At 43.3% G+C, this 12,336-nt stretch overlaps 1 long non-coding RNA gene across 1 annotated transcript; it reads right to left on the bottom strand.

Moving 5' to 3' along the window:
* Positions 1-989: 989 nt before the first annotated feature.
* LOC123385497 lies at positions 990-12,093 on the bottom strand. Its single transcript, XR_006598137.1, has 4 exons — positions 8,447-12,093; positions 6,296-7,274; positions 5,575-5,734; positions 990-4,766 (listed from the first exon to the last, which is right to left on the bottom strand). It is a non-coding gene; the product is annotated as an uncharacterized LOC123385497 (long non-coding RNA).
* Positions 12,094-12,336: the final 243 nt, after the last annotated feature.

Below are 12,336 nucleotides of genomic sequence, written 5' to 3'. Positions count from 1 at the left end.
TTCCTGGAATGGTCTTGCATTTCTCTCCTAATAGAAAATCGTCAGGAAACCTATGTTTCACTGAGTAGAAAATCGCATCGCCAATAAATAATATTTTCAGATGTCTTATTTTATGGCCATCTCCTTTGGTCATCTAGATGTGGTTTTTTGGAGGGGGTCTCAGCCAGAGACCTTCTCATTACGGAGGACAGAAACCCATCCAAGTTAGTTCAAATGAGAGAAAGCTTGTTACAGAAACAAAAGTGAAAAACAGCAGTCCAGCTCATGTGCATCCCAATCCAAATAGAATCACCCCTCATTCAACTGGGTTTGGGAAACATCCACAATGTTTTTATTTTTTCTTCGATGGTTTCATGGCTTATTTTTCTCTTAAACACACCACAAACCCACATACCACAAAACTGGCCCAGTCAGTATCCCCAAGTCTATAAGACTGTGTTGGTGTAATGCCATGTACCACAGTTTCTGTGTCTCTTAGTTTACTGTCCTACTGTTCTTCCTTCCTCTTGCCTAGAATGTAGGCGCAACACTATTCTCTCCACACCAGCTTCCTTTACAGCAGTTGAAGCTCAGAGTGCACATCACCAGAGCTATAAAATGACAAGCAAATCTGGAAGTATACTTTTACAAGACCACCTTTGGGCAAGTGATTTAACTTCTTTGTGTCTCAGTTTCTTCATCTGTAAAATGGGGACAATATTATTCCCAACCGTAGTGCCTGGTTCATGATGCCCAACATTAGCCATTATCATTATTAATTTTCAGGAGAAACTAACTTATAAAACTGACCAAAAGCAGGCATAGGACTGTATAATCTAAACACTATATCAAGTTCCAAAATAAGAGGACTTAAACCCTGCATTGAATTTGTCCTGTAAGTTTCCAGAGAAGATGACTTGGCCTAGGTCCTAAAGGAACTGACTGAAATGACTTGGTGAAGAGAGATGGTTTGGTTTTCATCAGTGACTGTAACAAACCACCCCCAAAACTTAGTGGTTTAAACAACAACAATTATTTATTTACTCACAGTTCTGCAATTTGGGCAGGGCTTGGCAGAAGCAGCCCATCACTGCTCCACATCTACTGGCTGGACCATCCAAGATGGCCTCTCTGCTTATGTGCCTGACACATCAGGTGGGGCTGGCCAGGCATCCTCTTTTGATGTGGCTTCTTCACGTGGTTAGCCTGGGCTTCCTCTCATCACGAAGGTCTCAAAGTAGTCAGACTCCTTACAGTGTGGCCAGCTTCCCTGAAATGCAAAAGCAGAAGCTTCCAGACTTTCTTCGTGCCTGGGCTCAGAAGTCCCAGAATGTCATTTCCATCATATTTTATCAGTCCAGGCAGTCACAGGACCAGCCCAGCTTCAAGGGGAGAGGATTTAAGAGGGCATGAATATCGGGAAGCTTGGTTCACTGGGACCACAGATGAAAGGGACTGCCAAGAGATTCAGGGTTCAAAGGTTCAAACTAGAAAGTAACAGGACAGCCCTCCACCCCACAAGGATCCCTGGAAGCTGTCATCTTTGGGGAATTTGATTCATGTCTTTCTTCCCACTCCAGGTCAAATCCATTGAACTTGTATCAAGCTTTCAAACCGGCATGCACACTAGCAGAACCCAACAGTGACAAAGGCTCTGAGTCAGACCTCTGATAAGTTTATTTCCATGGTCACTCTTCATCACTTACTATTAGCATTTTTTCCTCTCAATTTTTCCATCTATTTCTGTTTCCTGAAGCAGTAAAAACCTTTAATTTTCTGTGAGCTGATTATTTTCCATGCGGGTAGATCTGGAAAATTTCCCAAAGAACCAGTTTTTGGTTTGGTTGACCCTGGGTATTGTTTGGGGGATCTGCTTTCTGTCCCCATAGGTGGGGGTGGGGCGGGTTGCTACAAGGAAAGTCTGAGGTTAGTGTAGGGCGACTGCTAAGGCCTTCACCGTGGTTGCTCAGGTGGGGCTTGCAATTTTTACACCAGTGTTTCCCTCTCCTGCCCCAGAAATGGAGAGCTCAGGCCTTCCTTCTGGATACCTCTCTTCCCTTAGAGGGCTAGTGGAGCCCGTGAACAGCAAGGCATTCTCCCATGGCAGAGGCATCAGTGTTTGTAGGGAGCTGGGGCCGGCCTTGAGGTTATAGCTGAGGGAATGTCAGGGCCCCTTCCATTCACAGAGGCTGCCTCTTCCTTAGCCCCCATCTGCCACCGCCTCTGCCTCTTCACCCTGCACCTGCTGCATAGGTCTCTGGAGATTAGAGCCCCCTTCCCCTTTCTTCATTCCTATCTCCAGTGTTCTCTAGGGTACCTTCAGAAGGTAAGATTGTTAAGAAATGTACACAACTTCACTTGAAAGCAGCATTAGTCTCAGGGTTCATTAATTAAGACATCACACTTAACGAGAATGTTAATTCATTCTTGGAACAGCCCTCAGTGCTTGGCACAGAACACGGTGCAGAGTAGGAACTCAAACCATAGCTGCTGAATGATGCATGAATACCACCCTGCAAGGAATCACACCCAGCTTGGAATTTTCTATTTTGTTTCCTAAGTTTGTCCCTTTGGACTCTGCTTCCATCACAGGCTGTATCAAGGGAAAACAAGAGATGAGTTTCTTAGAAACAGCTTGTGTCAACTGTCCATTTCCCTCCCTCCCCCTCCCCTGCCCAAAGTGGTGAGGCTGTAAACAGCTTTCATCAGAAAACTGGCACTTGGAAAGCAGAAACCAATTAGGGAGCTGCAGAATGACTCAGGAGAGTATTATCAGAGAACCAGGAGGGAGAACACACATGTATCGGACACCAACCTTTAAGATGTAACCTTTTGGAAGACAGCATTGATTGTAAATAGTCAGGCTCTAAGTTTAATCATTCAGCAGTTACTCAACTTCTCTAGATATATCTTGTTGGGCTTTGTAAGATTGCTGAACTAAAGGGATTTATCAAGGGGAAAGCCTGGATCGTTCTTCAGGGAAATGTTTTATGTGATATTCTTTTGCCTTGTATATTAATCTGCTGGGGCTGCCATAACAAAATACCACAGACTGAGTTGCTTAAACAACAGAAATGTCTTCTCTCACAGTGCTGGAGGCTGGAAGTCCAAGATCAGGGGGCTGGCAAGGTTGGGTCCTTCTGTGGCATCTCTCCTGGGCTTGTGGGTGACTGCCTTCTTGCCGTGTCCTCACATTGTTGTCGCTCTGTGTATGCTTGCCTGGTATCTCTCCCTTTTTATGAGGACACCAATCATATGGACTAGGGTTCGCCCACATGATGTCATTTAGCCTTAATTAAATGACGCTATCTCCAAATACAGTTGGATTCAAGGAGGGGGGTGGGGAGGGGACACAGTTCAGTCCACAGCACCTTATATGCTGGTGGAGGTGAAGAGTACCAGGGTGCGCTACCCTAAAATATACCACCTTGGCGTAAGGATTATTTTGAGGTAAGGGCACTTGAAAAACAACATATGTGAAAAGGATATTCCAACCTCTCCTTCTCTTCCTAAAAACATGAATGTACTCCCTATACCAGGAGGAAAGAAACATTCTTATCACCAGAGATGGGAAGGAGAGGCTGAGAGAAATCTGTTCAAAACAGACCTTGTTAAAATAACCCTTATCTTCCTCTAGCCCCTCCATACATTTTAGTTACTTTTTCACAACTACTTTTTGTTCACCTAGTACATACACACTTAGGCTAATTGCTTTTGGGGTCCTCGCTTTCTTGTGAAGGCTCCTATGTCCATGTAAAAATATTAAGTTGTATGCTTTTTCTCCTTTTACTCTGCCCTGTATCAACTTAATACTCAGGCCTGTAAGAGACTGGAGTCTGTAAGAGGATGGAGGAAAAGTTTTGCTTCCCCTACAGGGGTTTGCTACATACTGTGTGTTGGATGAATAATGACATCCTTTCTCCCCCTCACCCACTCTTTCTTCTAGTTCCTGGGATTACTGAAATACGAATAGGCTATAAACAGGTAAGGGGATTGTGCAGGGAGCTCCAAGAGGCACGTGTGAATATGGATGACATACCAGGGGGGCTTGGCCCTACCTGCTTTGCCTCTGTTTCCCTTGAGATCATTTGACTCTTGCCTTGTTCTGTTTGTTACAGCAAAAGAAATTAGATTGCAGACTCATTGGATGGGGGGTGGGGGGACAGTGCAAGAAAGCAGTGACTGAATTACTAACAGTCTTTGCAGAAGTCCTGTAGGTTTACCTCTGTGGAAATCCCATGGGGGGTCTCATTACAGTATTTTAATTCGCCTGTAGGGCAAGGAATCAGCTTGCTAGCTACAGTTTCTCCACAAGTCTTGGGATGCGTAACACTTCTCGTCTTTTGTCTTGAGAGGTGTCTTGTGTGGTCTTAGAAGTCAAAGCCGTGAATGTAGGAGAGACTACAGCAAGTTGTCATGTGACGCTGCTAACCTACTGCCATGGCTTTGCTGCTCATGAGTTCCCTCCCAGGACGACGTTCGGCAGAAAGTCTCCTCTTCCTGACATGCAGAAACCGGAAGACAGGCTTTGCTCTTCGATGATGCCGTAGATTAGAATTTAATGATGTGTCTCAGATGGGACTCACTGAGAGGGATGACTTTGGCATAACCCTGGAAAGATGGAATTTTGGTGTGGTTGCAGTATGGCGGCTCTAGATTTCACTTCCAGGTTACAGCTACACTTGTTCATTTTTCAAAAGGGAGATGTCTCCTGATAGTTTGAAGACTGATCACGTCTTAGCCAACCAATGTCCTTGATTTGAAATGCTGTTGTTTTCACTTTCTTCCTGTATGAGAGTGGAAAATGGCATCAGAGAGAAATGATACAGATTTTGCCTTCACTTGTATGTCAAGAACTACTAAAATAATTTATTTTAGAATCATTTATCTATAATGAACACTATGATGACTGAGTCTTACAATTCCTTTTCAGGCCACATAATCCCTCTCTTTTCAAATAATAGCAAATGGAATTATTTGCACAACCGAAGCAATTATTTACTATTGAGTATACAAATTTATCAAGGTTTACTTACTGAAATATTTATCTTGTGTTTTTGAGAACCATGGAAAAGGACACATCCAGAAATGTCAGGGGATTGTGTGTATGATTGTCAACCCCAAACTTAACTTTTAAAAAGGGCAATTTTGATTAAGTCTTTAAAAACACTTAACTAAAAATAAGAAAAAGCTTAAATTATCGTTAAAAAAATATTTTAGAGAACAAATTTACAAACTGCTCCTTAACTCACTTTAACTTATATTTTATACATTTAATTCTATGAAAACTCATGAAGCTTACCTCACAGAGGTGTGCAAAATTCATTCTTGTTACCACATTGTTTGAGTTTTTTACTTAACTTGATTTTTTTTCCTTATAGGAATGTATTAATTTCCCAAAGTCCACTGGAAAAGTAACAATGATAAATCTATGTGTTTTTTAAAGCTGTTTTCTAGTCCAGAGCAACTTCTAATTAGACTCTGCAAAATCAGTTTTGAGACTATGTGGATAAATAAATGGGCTTATTAATGGGTCAGGAACTTCATGCAGATGAGATACCTTTAAAGGAGATATGGAAGAAAAGGCAAAAATACCTTAATATGCCCCAAAGCTTCTGTTGACACAGAACTTTTAGAGAATAGTGGGTTCATCCCTGTTGTGGGAACACTCTCTGAGGACAAACTGGAATCTCCATCCTGTATCCTGCGACTTAGTTCCTGAAAATTGTCTTCACTGCTGGCTTTCTGGGCTCGTCTTAAGATACAGAGTAAATGCAGTTAGTCGTATGGAATCCAGCTTCAGTGTAAGCAAACTCTACTGACCAGAGCTACTGCTGACAAATGTCAATAGCTCCTAGAAAAGCATTGTAAGTTTGTTTGTTTATTTATTTAAAGTTATTTTATTTATTTGTTTATTTTTATTTTAGGGCAAGAGTGTGCAAAAATGGGGGAGAGGGAATGTGAGAGCGAGAGTGAGAGAGACAGAAAGAGAGAGAGAGAGAGAGAGAGAGCGAGAGCATCTTAAGCAGGCTCCACGCTCGGCAGGGAGCCCGACACAGGGCTCCATCCCACAACTTTGGAATCATGACCTGAGCAAAATAAAGAGACACTTAACCAACTGAGCCACCCAGGCACCCAAGCACTGTAAGTTTAATAATGTATGAGGTGTCAGGGAATGCTAAATGTCCTTTACAAAAATTCTGGTCAACCTCTGTGAAGATTAAAAAGTATTTATATATTTCAACTGATAATGTGTCATTATGGTTGACAGCAGCTTTTGTTCATTTCTCTATTAAAAAGGCAAACAACAACTTACCTTCAGAACAACTGTATGGAATGTTCCATGAGACCCAAAGTCCATTCCTAGCTGAATCCATGCACATTCTGTTTCACTCTTTGGTTGACACATTCTACCTAACACTTCAAAAACATTCAAAGCTTCAAAAACATTCATCTATGTCAACACTTGAGACAGAAATTGAAATATTTTCAACAAATATAAATTCAAGTTCCACCAAGTGATTTCTGGTTAAATGTTTCAATTAAGCAATTATGTTTATCACTCCTGCTGGAAACAACTCCACATAAAAATCATAAAAACATAAAAACCACAAAAACAAAAAGAATGAACGAAAAAATGAAGTAGCGTCAAAAACTAGAAGCTGGCAGCATTTGTACTAAACGATTTAGGACAGGGTTTTTCAGCCTCAGTACCGTTGACCTTTGGGGCCAACTAATATTTTGTTGTGGGGGGCTGTCCTGTGCGTTGTAGGATATTTAGCAGCACTCCTGGCCTCTATCCACTAGATTCTAGTAATAGCCCCTCCCCAGTTGTGAAAACCAAAAATGTTTCTACTTATTGTCAAATGCCCCCAGGGACAAAATTGCCACTGTTGAGAACCACTGACTTAGAGAGTGAGAAAAATGTAAAAGTGTCTCTAGGGAGGGTCCAAAAGCAGGCTCATTCTGGCCAGAGAACCTCCAAAAGACTTGGGGGTCTAGCGGCAGCAGGCAGAAAACAGGATTGGCTGACAATCTGTGTAAGAGGTAGATTAGCCACTCTATATCCTTTCTGCTAGAGATTCCTTCTTTGAAGAGGCTGAGTCTGGGGAGACTCCAGGCTTGGGACATCAGGCACAGCTGAAGATGAAGGTTCCATACTGAATGTGGGTATTGTGTGTAAACCTAATAAAGCCAGTGCAATTCTAGCTCCTTTCTCAACTCAGTTCAAAGAACACTGGCGTCCAGGTATGTATTTTCCAGGTAGGAGACTGGAGCATTCTTCTGATGAAAAACTAATGAAGCCAAAAAAAGAAAAGAAAAATCTGTTGTTATTCAGATTAGTAAATGGATCTGGTCAGACCACCCTAAACTCTAAAGTCTCCTGGTCAGTTACCTACCCCCAGCCCCCACTCCCATCGTTTCTACTCATAGGTTTTCAGTGCCCTGTTCACATGAAACAGCCAGCCAAGAAAAGCTAGGCATTTTAAGAAAACTTCAGTGTGAAAGAAAAAAAAAGAAGAAGAAGAGGAAAGAAGGGACTTGGAGAAAACAGTAATATTGTGAGGAGCACATAAAAGCTTCAAAAACATCATATGTGAAGCTTCCCTTTCCAGATCTTGGTTTCTAAATACCATTCTCCACTGGGCTAGATGCAGAACAACATCCTCTTGTGCCAGAAAATAAAGAAATGCTTAAAGCATGCTGAGGTCTTGGAAAAGAAAACAGGAGCCAGCTTGAATGGGTGTCTTCTAGCCCAGTTGGGGGCAGTTTGAGCATAAAAGTAATAAAAGTATAGGATTATGACCCTCAGTTAAAATAGGAATCCATAGGGGCACCTGGGTGGCTGAGTCGGTTAAGCATCAGACTTTGTCTCAGGTCATGATCTCACGGTTTGTGAGTTTGAGCCCCACATTGGGCTCTGTGCTGTCAGTGCAGAGCCTCCTTGGGATTCTTTTCCCTCCCTCTCTGCCCCTCCCTTGCTCATGCTTTCTCTCTCTCTCAGAAATAAATTAACTTAAAAAATAGCAATCCATGAATCCATACTGATAGAGGCAAAAGAAGGAGAAGGGAAAGCTCTTCCTTCCAGTAGAATATCGGCTAATAATTGTAGAGGGAACAACAGAAACAGATAATCACCAGTTGGCCACCCAGTTAGTGGTAGCTGATACAGAGGAGGTCATCAGTGAATGCTAAGGCTGGCAGCGGAGCAGGATTGGCATACTCAGAATATCCCTGCACGAAACACCAGTCAAATACAGAGAGGGAACTGGCGACTTTACGGTGAAGAAAACTGGCAGACACCAAATGACAGGTGACCAGGGTTACTATCACCAGTAATAGAATGAGTTGGTATCCTAAGTCTGATGTAAGGCGCCAAGAAAGAGCACAGCATCCTTTTCAGAGTATGTGTAAGTCTGTCTCTATGCATGTAGCAAGCCTGGTCATGGGGAAACATTGGACACACCCAGGGTGACGATCATCCTGCAAAATGGAAGGCCTGTCCTCTTGATGCAAGAAAGACTTGATGCAGGCGTGTTTTAGATGGTCATATAAATTCAGTATATGGTTCCATGGGGAGTCTAGGCCCTAAAAGAAAAAGAGAGATTGTTTGGACAGTTGGCGACATTCAAATGGGGTCTAGCAAAGATACTACATCTGGTGCAGTAGCTGTAATTAGGGGCACTTCTTGTTTACATTGTCCACTGTTTCCCTTAAAATTATGTTTCTATTTTTTTGCAAGAGACAGACTGGTGAATTAAATGGAAATATTGTGAGGTCCACTTACTACCCCTGCATTCTTTTAAGTTTTTCAGAGTGGCACTAATTTCTGCTAGACCCCCTGTGATGCGATATCGTTTTTGATTTACTATCTTGGCTGTGTGTGTGTGTGTGTGGTTGTGTGTGTGTGTGGGGGGGGGCAGAGTGGCACATTCAGAGCTCCTTCCATTTGGCCATCTTCACTAGGATAGCTCATAGCTCTTACCCCACAGACCAAAGAGGCGGTGTGGGATTGTGTCAATTCCTGGGAATATCTATCCCAAGTGTATATTGGGAGACCAGGAAAATACTACAGGTGGGTCTACAGGTTCAAAAGATACACTGTAAGCCACACTGGAGCCAGAACTTTATTTAGTATCAGGACCCTCCTATATCCCCACACAGGCCAACCCAGCACAAACTGAAAGAAAAGACCCCTTGTTCAAAAAATTATTAATAATTTTAAAAGGGTACCACCCAGGCATTAAACCAAGAATTAAAGCAATCACAATTAGAACCTGTTGGGTTATTTGTTTTCCCCACAGTTAGAACTTTTTAAATGTAAAATCCTGTGTGACTGCACAGGTCACACACATGTCTGTGACACTGGCCCTGGCCCTACTGTAACAGGGTACCATGATGATATTCCAGGGCTCTGGGTATCAATGTCAACCTGGACCCTGTGTCCAACAGTCTTCGTGATGTTTGGATCGTCCCCTTTCCCCAGTGGACACTTACCCAAGTAAATGGCCATGGACCCCTCTGGGGAAGGACCAGTTAATCATTACTGTGAATATTTGTGTCTTCCTGGCCACCTAGCCTCTTTCAATTGATGGGTTCTGGGTCCCAAAACTGGCTCAGTCCTGGAAGATGGGCAGGGCATCCTGGCTTGACTGGGATAAATGCCTTCACCCTCCATCCTTGATTTCTTTTGTTTGTAAAGTTAACTAATAGCTTTTGTTTGTGAGGTTACCTAGTAGCTTTTTTGTTTTTGTTTTTTACCTACTCAGGTCTTTGCCTCTAGGAACACTACATTTATTAACCATCTCCATAACTCTGTGTAGGTCAGGCCACTGCAAACCTACCATTCATTACAATAATTACATCCATCTGACTGATGGCCAAGTCCTACCAACTGGCCTCTTGCAGGGGATGGGAAGTTGGGGGAGTGATGGAGGAAAGGGGTGAGTTGTCCTATCATTCTCATTGCTGTCACTGAGCCCAGGCGTGGAAAGACAGAGCTTAATCCCTGATGTCCAGAGGAGAGCTACCACTGAACTCTTGGAGCTCCCTAGCACATGCCTTATTGCCTTGGTCAATCATGTATCCCCTGGATCTTCCCATGGAGCACAGTCATTTGGCTTCATATAGTATGTCCACCCTAGAATGCCCACTTTTCTGAGGCCTTTTACCCCCTCTTCCACCATCTGCAGGGCAATGCTGGCATTTCAACCTCACTTAATGGGGCCGTTGCTTTCTCCTTGCTTGTTGGGACCATCCTGTCATCATGCCTACACCATCTCGTGGCGTTCTTGTCAGAGTGTTGAATCCTATATTCCAGGACAGTACTCCAAATAAACACTTCTTATCCAATGTAATGTATTGCCTGCTTTGATTCAACACCCCCTGAGTGCTGTCCCACGGATTTTCTCCTAGCTCCTGCCGGTTCCTGTTGGCTCAGTCCCGCCACTCCTTTGGTGTGTAGCTGCTTTCCTCCTCAAGCTGAGTTATGTTTTGACTTCAAGCTGGTTATTGGCCTAGTGGCCAGCTAAAAGCATTGGGGCAGATCTGACATTGGGGTGCATGCTGTTTCTTACGGGAATGGTCTTCTTGTGTTGTCTTCAAGAAGAGGGAGTACTCGCCCGTGATGGGGAGGGATGGACCAGTTCTGTAGCTTTTTCAAAGCAGATGTCCCCATCCTACTGTCCTTTCTCAACCAGGTCCCTGACCTTGGCATAGCACACCTGCCGAATCTGAGAACTTAACTGTTTTGGAGATCTGCTACCCTGTAATTAAATCCTGAGCTTGGTCCTTGGTTTTCTCTGCTGCAGAAGAGAGATTCTTTATATGCTACCAAGGAGGCCTTTTTGCTTTCACGCTCTCACACTTTTTAAAGTCCGTCAGTCACTCTCTCTCATTATCTTTCTCCAAAGCATGATCTGAGTTTAGTAATGGCCACCTTTATTGTCCTTTTAGTTGCTGTTTTTGCCATGTTGCTCAAATGCCCGATACAGCACACAAGCTGGTACATTTGCCACCACCAGTGAATGGTGAACAGCTGCATTGTTACCTTGTGCTGTGTGGGCCCCCCCTCCCACCAACAATGGGGCTCTGCCAACCAGATGGCAGGTGACCCCTCTCCAGAATCTCCTCTTGGCATCTGCTTTCTCAGACCATTTCTGGTATCAACTGTGGCAGGTTTGGTTCCTCGGAAGGCGACCCTGAAACAGAGATTGGCAGGCAGAAGCCTTATGGGGGAGAACTTTTGGGATCCATACCTGTGGGAAGGAAGAAAAGAGAGGAAGCAGGATTGCACAGAGGGAGAATCTGGCCGTGACAAAAACCCCATAGGGAGCTCTAAAGCTGGGCTGGCCCTTGAGAATTGTCCCAAGCTGCAAGGAGGGCCTTTTGCCACCATGTTGAACAGTCATTGAACGACAGCTGCTCAGGGAAGGGGTCGTAAGGCAACTCTCAGAAGTTGAACCACTTCCAAAGCAGGCTGCCAGTGGAAAGGTGTCTGCGAATAGCACTTCCAGCAGCTGGGGGCTAAATCCTTCCATCCTGAAGAAGGTGTCTCACCACAGCAACTTCTGCAGCTGTCTGGTAATCACGTGAAGTTATATCACTTTTGATGTAACTAAAAATTGTGCTATAATTGAGAAAAGGAACGCGTGTGGTTTTGTGTATGTGTGAGATTGAGGAATGCAAAAGAGAAAATCCTCTCTTTGCATGGTAGGAGGCCAACAGATTAGACCTCAAATTTTATTTAAAAAATAAGACAAAAAAAATCTATGAAATAGGCTTGCACAAGTTGCCTAATTTACTCAGGTATTTCCATCTTCTCTTGTTAAAGATGCTGTGCTGTCTACCCACCAGGATAGGTAATGGTATATTTCTAAAAAAATTTTCAATATTTTTCTAATGATAAAGGCCTTTTTGTGTCTAATCTTTAGATTTTCATTTTGCTGGACAGAAAACTAAATCACCAATTCAGAGGTAGACACTGGGCAAACTTAGTAGCAGTGAAGACAGAACAGATTAAATCTGATATATTTGGAAAGGATTGGTCACCTCTTTCTTCTTTCTTAAAAATTTTTTTAAACGTTTATTTTTGAGAGAGACAGACCGCAAGTTGAGGAGGGGCAGAGACAGAGAGAGAGACACACACACAGAATCTGAAGCAGGCTCCAGGCTCCGAGCTGCCAGCACGAGCCTGATGCAGGGCTTGAACCCACCACAAACCATGAGATCATGACCCGAGCTGAAGTCGGACGCCTAACTGACTGAGCCACCCAGGTGCCCCTGGTCACCTCTTAACAAAGAAAGATAATGGGCAATTTAAAGTTGTTTGACATCTTTCTTTTTTTTTTAATGTTT

This window comes from Felis catus, chromosome B2 (assembly GCF_018350175.1).
Source record: "Felis catus isolate Fca126 chromosome B2, F.catus_Fca126_mat1.0, whole genome shotgun sequence".
NCBI lineage: Eukaryota > Metazoa > Chordata > Mammalia > Carnivora > Felidae > Felis > Felis catus.
This window is presented reverse-complemented; position numbering and strand designations above follow the sequence as displayed.